This window comes from Epinephelus lanceolatus, unplaced genomic scaffold, assembly GCF_041903045.1.
Source record: "Epinephelus lanceolatus isolate andai-2023 unplaced genomic scaffold, ASM4190304v1 scaffold101, whole genome shotgun sequence".
Taxonomy (NCBI): domain Eukaryota; kingdom Metazoa; phylum Chordata; class Actinopteri; order Perciformes; family Serranidae; genus Epinephelus; species Epinephelus lanceolatus.
This window is the reverse complement of record NW_027556883.1, coordinates 1-7,500: the sequence shown is the minus strand read 5'-3', so window position 1 is coordinate 7,500 and position 7,500 is coordinate 1.

Sequence of the window (7,500 nt, the reverse complement as noted above, 5' to 3'; positions counted from 1 at the left end):
GCCTCTGCCGGAGTACCAGGGGCACGGAGGCTCTGCCGGAGTACCAGGGGCACGGAGGCTCTGCCGGAGTACCAGGGGCACGGAGCCTCTGCCGGAGTACCAGGGGCACGGAGGCTCTGCTGGAGTACCAGGGGCACGGAGCCTCTGCTGGAGTACCAGGGGCACGGAGCCTCTGCTGGAGTACCAGGGGCACGGAGGCTCTGCCGGAGTACCAGGGGCACGGAGGCTCTGCCGGAGTACCAGGGGCACGGAGCCTCTGCCGGAGTACCAGGGGCACGGAGGCTCTGCTGGAGTACCAGGGGCACGGAGCCTCTGCTGGAGTACCAGGGGCACGGAGCCTCTGCTGGAGTACCAGGGGCGCGAAGCTTGGTTTGGAGTACCAGGGGCGCGAAGTGCTGGGCGGTGCGGCCAAGGGGGTTTAGCCCGAGGAGGGGTGCTTAAGTGTGGGTACACAGGGGCGGCCGGTGCGCTGGGTACACAGGGCCGGCGGTGGCTGGCCGGAGGCTCCCCCAGAGAGGGGAGAGAAGAGGGAGGGAGGGAGGGAGACTGAGAGCTGGGTGAAGTGAGGATGGTACACGGGGGATTAATTCCCCCTTTAATGCCTGCCTCCAGCGCTTGGTGGAGGTGGGAGAATGATGCCTGGGAGGTTGAGCGTCTCCCCCAGAGAGGGGAGAGAAGAGGGAGGGAGACAGCCAGCCAGAGAGCTGGGTGAAGTGAGGGTGGTACACGGGGGATTAATTCCCCCTTTAATGCCTGCCTCCAGTGCTGGGTGGAGGTGGGAGAATGAGGCCTGGGACGGTGAGAGTCTCCCCCAGAGAGGGGAGAGAAGAGGGAGGGAGACAGAGAGCCAGAGAGCTGGGTGAAGTGAGCATGGAACACAGGGGATTAATTCCCCCTTTAATGCCTGCCTCCAGCGCTGGGTGGAGGTGGGAGAATGAGGCCTGGGAGGTTGAGAGTCTCCCCCAGAGAGGGGAGAGAGGAGGGAGGGAGACAGCCAGCCAGAGAGCTGGGTGAAGTGAGGGTGGTACAGGGATTAAAGTGTCCCCTAAGATCTTACTCCAGTGCTGGGTGGAGGTGGGAGAATGAGGCCTGGGACGGTGAGAGTCTCCCCCAGAGAGGGGAGAGGAGAGGGAGGGAGACAGAGAGCCAGAGAGCTGGGTGAAGTGAGGGTGGTACACGGGGGATTAATTCCCCCTTTAATGCCTGCCTCCAGCGCTGGGTGGAGGTGGGAGAATGAGGCCTGGGAGGTTGAGAGTCTCCCCCAGAGAGGGGAGAGAGGAGGGAGGGAGACAGAGAGCCAGAGAGCTGGGTGAAGTGAGGGTGGAACACAGGGGATTAATTCCCCCTTTAATGCCTGCCTCCAGCGCTGGGTGGAGGTGGGAGAATGAGGCCTGGGAGGTTGAGAGTCTCCCCCAGAGAGGGGAGAGAGGAGGGAGGGAGACAGAGAGCCAGAGAGCTGGGTGAAGTGAGGGTGGTACAGGGATTAAAGTGTCCCCTAAGATCTTACTCCAGTGCTGGGTGGAGGTGGGAGAATGAGGCCTGGGACGGTGAGAGTCTCCCCCAGAGAGGGGAGAGGAGAGGGAGGGAGACAGAGAGCCAGAGAGCTGGGTGAAGTGAGCGTGGAACACAGGGGATTAATTCCCCCTTTAATGCCTGCCTCCAGCGCTGGGTGGAGGTGGGAGAATGAGGCCTGGGACGGTGAGAGTCTCCCCCAGAGAGGGGAGAGAGGAGGGAGGGAGACAGAGAGCCAGAGAGCTGGGTGAAGTGAGGGTGGTACAGGGATTAAAGTGTCCCCTAAGATCTTACTCCAGTGCTGGGTGGAGGTGGGAGAATGAGGCCTGGGACGGTGAGAGTCTCCCCCAGAGAGGGGAGAGAAGAGGGAGGGAGACAGAGAGCCAGGGAGCTGGGTGAAGTGAGGGTGGTACAGGGATTAAAGTGTCCCCTAAGATCTGACTCCAGTGCTGGGTGGAGGTGGGAGAATGAGGCCTGGGAGGTTGAGAGTTTCCCCCAGAGAGGGGAGAGAGGAGGGAGGGAGACAGAGAGCCAGAGAGCTGGGTGAAGTGAGGGTGGTACAGGGATTAAAGTGTCCCCTAAGATCTGACTCCAGTGCTGGGTGGAGGTGGGAGAATGATGCCTGGGAGGTTGAGAGTCTCCCCCAGAGAGGGGAGAGAGGAGGGAGGGAGACAGAGAGCCAGAGAGCTGGGTGAAGTGAGGGTGGTACAGGGATTAAAGTGTCCCCTAAGATCTGACTCCAGTGCTGGGTGGAGGTGGGAGAATGATGCCTGGGAGGTTGAGAGTCTCCCCCAGAGAGGGGAGAGAGGAGGGAGTGAGACAGAGAGCCAGAGAGCTGGGTGAAGTGAGGGTGGTACAGGGATTAAAGTGTCCCCTAAGATCTTACTCCAGTGCTGGGTGGAGGTGGGAGAATGAGGCCTGGGAGGTTGAGAGTCTCCCCCAGAGAGGGGAGAGAAGAGGGAGGGAGACAGAGAGCCAGAGAGCTGGGTGAAGTGAGGGTGGAACACGGGGGATTAATTCCCCCTTTAATGCCTGCCTCCAGCGCTGGGTGGAGGTGGGAGAATGAGGCCTGGGACGGTGAGAGTCTCCCCCAGAGAGGGGAGAGAAGAGGGAGGGAGACAGAGAGCCAGGGAGCTGGGTGAAGTGAGGGTGGAACACGGGGGATTAATTCCCCCTTTAATGCCTGCCTCCAGCGCTGGGTGGAGGTGGGAGAATGAGGCCTGGGACGGTGAGAGTCTCCCCCAGAGAGGGGAGAGAAGAGGGAGGGAGACAGAGAGCCAGGGAGCTGGGTGAAGTGAGGGTGGAACACGGGGGATTAATTCCCCCTTTAATGCCTGCCTCCAGCGCTGGGTGGAGGTGGGAGAATGAGGCCTGGGACGGTGAGAGTCTCCCCCAGAGAGGGGAGAGAAGAGGGAGGGAGACAGAGAGCCAGGGAGCTGGGTGAAGTGAGGGTGGTACAGGGATTAAAGTGTCCCCTAAGATCTGACTCCAGTGCTGGGTGGAGGTGGGAGAATGAGGCCTGGGACGGTGAGAGTCTCCCCCAGAGAGGGGAGAGGAGAGGGAGGGAGGGAGACAGAGAGCCAGAGAGCTGGGTGAAGTGAGCATGGAACACAGGGGATTAATTCCCCCTTTAATGCCTGCCTCCAGCGCTGGGTGGAGGTGGGAGAATGAGGCCTGGGAGGTTGAGAGTCTCCCCCAGAGAGGGGAGAGAAGAGGGAGGGAGACAGAGAGCCAGAGAGCTGGGTGAAGTGAGCATGGAACACAGGGGATTAATTCCCCCTTTAATGCCTGCCTCCAGCGCTGGGTGGAGGTGGGAGAATGAGGCCTGGGAGGTTGAGAGTCTCCCCCAGAGAGGGGAGAGAAGAGGGAGGGAGACAGAGAGCCAGAGAGCTGGGTGAAGTGAGGGTGGAACACGGGGGATTAATTCCCCCTTTAATGCCTGCCTCCAGCGCTGGGTGGAGGTGGGAGAATGAGGCCTGGGACGGTGAGAGTCTCCCCCAGAGAGGGGAGAGAAGAGGGAGGGAGACAGAGAGCCAGGGAGCTGGGTGAAGTGAGGGTGGAACACGGGGGATTAATTCCCCCTTTAATGCCTGCCTCCAGCGCTGGGTGGAGGTGGGAGAATGAGGCCTGGGACGGTGAGAGTCTCCCCCAGAGAGGGGAGAGAAGAGGGAGGGAGACAGAGAGCCAGGGAGCTGGGTGAAGTGAGGGTGGAACACGGGGGATTAATTCCCCCTTTAATGCCTGCCTCCAGCGCTGGGTGGAGGTGGGAGAATGAGGCCTGGGACGGTGAGAGTCTCCCCCAGAGAGGGGAGAGAAGAGGGAGGGAGACAGAGAGCCAGGGAGCTGGGTGAAGTGAGGGTGGTACAGGGATTAAAGTGTCCCCTAAGATCTGACTCCAGTGCTGGGTGGAGGTGGGAGAATGAGGCCTGGGACGGTGAGAGTCTCCCCCAGAGAGGGGAGAGGAGAGGGAGGGAGGGAGACAGAGAGCCAGAGAGCTGGGTGAAGTGAGCATGGAACACAGGGGATTAATTCCCCCTTTAATGCCTGCCTCCAGCGCTGGGTGGAGGTGGGAGAATGAGGCCTGGGAGGTTGAGAGTCTCCCCCAGAGAGGGGAGAGAAGAGGGAGGGAGACAGAGAGCCAGAGAGCTGGGTGAAGTGAGCATGGAACACAGGGGATTAATTCCCCCTTTAATGCCTGCCTCCAGCGCTGGGTGGAGGTGGGAGAATGAGGCCTGGGACGGTGAGAGTCTCCCCCAGAGAGGGGAGAGAAGAGGGAGGGAGGGAGACAGAGAGCCAGAGAGCTGGGTGAAGTGAGGATGGAACACAGGGGATTAATTCCCCCTTTAATGCCTGCCTCCAGCGCTGGGTGGAGGTGGGAGAATGAGGCCTGGGACGGTGAGAGTCTCCCCCAGAGAGGGGAGAGAAGAGGGAGGGAGGGAGACAGAGAGCCAGAGAGCTGGGTGAAGTGAGGATGGAACACAGGGGATTAATTCCCCCTTTAATGCCTGCCTCCAGCGCTGGGTGGAGGTGGGAGAATGAGGCCTGGGAGGTTGAGAGTCTCCCCCAGAGAGGGGAGAGAAGAGGGAGGGAGGGAGACAGAGAGCCAGAGAGCTGGGTGAAGTGAGCATGGAACACAGGGGATTAATTCCCCCTTTAATGCCTGCCTCCAGCGCTGGGTGGAGGTGGGAGAATGAGGCCTGGGACGGTGAGAGTCTCCCCCAGAGAGGGGAGAGAAGAGGGAGGGAGGGAGACAGAGAGCCAGAGAGCTGGGTGAAGTGAGGATGGAACACAGGGGATTAATTCCCCCTTTAATGCCTGCCTCCAGCGCTGGGTGGAGGTGGGAGAATGAGGCCTGGGAGGTTGAGAGTCTCCCCCAGAGAGGGGAGAGAAGAGGGAGGGAGACAGAGAGCCAGGGAGCTGGGTGAAGTGAGGGTGGTACAGGGATTAAAGTGTCCCCTAAGATCTGACTCCAGTGCTGGGTGGAGGTGGGAGAATGAGGCCTGGGACGGTGAGAGTCTCCCCCAGAGAGGGGAGAGAAGAGGGAGGGAGGGAGACAGAGAGCCAGAGAGCTGGGTGAAGTGAGGGTGGTACACGGGGGATTAATTCCCCCTTTAATGCCTGCCTCCAGTGCTGGGTGGAGGTGGGAGAATGAGGCCTGGGACGGTGAGAGTCTCCCCCAGAGAGGGGAGAGAAGAGGGAGGGAGACAGAGAGCCAGAGAGCTGGGTGAAGTGAGCATGGAACACAGGGGATTAATTCCCCCTTTAATGCCTGCCTCCAGCGCTGGGTGGAGGTGGGAGAATGAGGCCTGGGAGGTTGAGAGTCTCCCCCAGAGAGGGGAGAGAAGAGGGAGGGAGACAGAGAGCCAGAGAGCTGGGTGAAGTGAGGATGGAACACGGGGGATTAATTCCCCCTTTAATGCCTGCCTCCAGCGCTGGGTGGAGGTGGGAGAATGAGGCCTGGGACGGTGAGAGTCTCCCCCAGAGAGGGGAGAGAAGAGGGAGGGAGACAGAGAGCCAGAGAGCTGGGTGAAGTGAGGGTGGTACAGGGATTAAAGTGTCCCCTAAGATCTGACTCCAGTGCTGGGTGGAGGTGGGAGAATGAGGCCTGGGAGGTGGAGAGTCTCCCCCAGAGAGGGGAGAGAAGAGGGAGGGAGACAGAGAGCCAGAGAGCTGGGTGAAGTGAGCATGGAACACAGGGGATTAATTCCCCCTTTAATGCCTGCCTCCAGCGCTGGGTGGAGGTGGGAGAATGAGGCCTGGGACGGTGAGAGTCTCCCCCAGAGAGGGGAGAGAAGAGGGAGGGAGACAGAGAGCCAGGGAGCTGGGTGAAGTGAGGGTGGTACAGGGATTAAAGTGTCCCCTAAGATCTGACTCCAGTGCTGGGTGGAGGTGGGAGAATGAGGCCTGGGACGGTGAGAGTCTCCCCCAGAGAGGGGAGAGAAGAGGGAGGGAGACAGAGAGCCAGGGAGCTGGGTGAAGTGAGGGTGGTACAGGGATTAAAGTGTCCCCTAAGATCTGACTCCAGTGCTGGGTGGAGGTGGGAGAATGAGGCCTGGGACGGTGAGAGTCTCCCCCAGAGAGGGGAGAGAAGAGGGAGGGAGACAGAGAGCCAGAGAGCTGGGTGAAGTGAGGATGGAACACAGGGGATTAATTCCCCCTTTAATGCCTGCCTCCAGCGCTGGGTGGAGGTGGGAGAATGAGGCCTGGGACGGTGAGATTCTCCCCCAGAGAGGGAGGGAGACAGAGAGCCAGGGAGCTGGGTGAAGTGAGGGTGGTACAGGGATTAAAGTGTCCCCTAAGATCTGCCTCCAGCGCTGGGTGGAGGTGGGAGAATGAGGCCTGGGACGGTGAGAGTCTCCCCCAGAGAGGGGAGAGAGGAGGGAGGGAGACAGAGAGCCAGAGAGCTGGGTGAAGTGAGGGTGGAACACAGGGGATTAATTCCCCCTTTAATGCCTGCCTCCAGCGCTGGGTGGAGGTGGGAGAGTGATGCCTGGGAGGTTGAGAGTCTCCCCCAGAGAGGGGAGAGAGGAGGGAGGGAGACAGAGAGCCAGAGAGCTGGGTGAAGTGAGGGTGGAACACAGGGGATTAATTCCCCCTTTAATGCCTGCCTCCAGCGCTGGGTGGAGGTGGGAGAATGATGCCTGGGAGGTTGAGAGTCTCCCCCAGAGAGGGGAGAGAGGAGGGAGTGAGACAGAGAGCCAGAGAGCTGGGTGAAGTGAGGGTGGTACAGGGATTAAAGTGTCCCCTAAGATCTTACTCCAGTGCTGGGTGGAGGTGGGAGAATGAGGCCTGGGAGGTTGAGAGTCTCCCCCAGAGAGGGGAGAGAAGAGGGAGGGAGACAGAGAGCCAGAGAGCTGGGTGAAGTGAGGGTGGAACACGGGGGATTAATTCCCCCTTTAATGCCTGCCTCCAGCGCTGGGTGGAGGTGGGAGAATGAGGCCTGGGACGGTGAGAGTCTCCCCCAGAGAGGGGAGAGAAGAGGGAGGGAGACAGAGAGCCAGGGAGCTGGGTGAAGTGAGGGTGGAACACGGGGGATTAATTCCCCCTTTAATGCCTGCCTCCAGCGCTGGGTGGAGGTGGGAGAATGAGGCCTGGGACGGTGAGAGTCTCCCCCAGAGAGGGGAGAGAAGAGGGAGGGAGACAGAGAGCCAGGGAGCTGGGTGAAGTGAGGGTGGAACACGGGGGATTAATTCCCCCTTTAATGCCTGCCTCCAGCGCTGGGTGGAGGTGGGAGAATGAGGCCTGGGACGGTGAGAGTCTCCCCCAGAGAGGGGAGAGAAGAGGGAGGGAGACAGAGAGCCAGGGAGCTGGGTGAAGTGAGGGTGGTACAGGGATTAAAGTGTCCCCTAAGATCTGACTCCAGTGCTGGGTGGAGGTGGGAGAATGAGGCCTGGGACGGTGAGAGTCTCCCCCAGAGAGGGGAGAGGAGAGGGAGGGAGGGAGACAGAGAGCCAGAGAGCTGGGTGAAGTGAGCATGGAACACAGGGG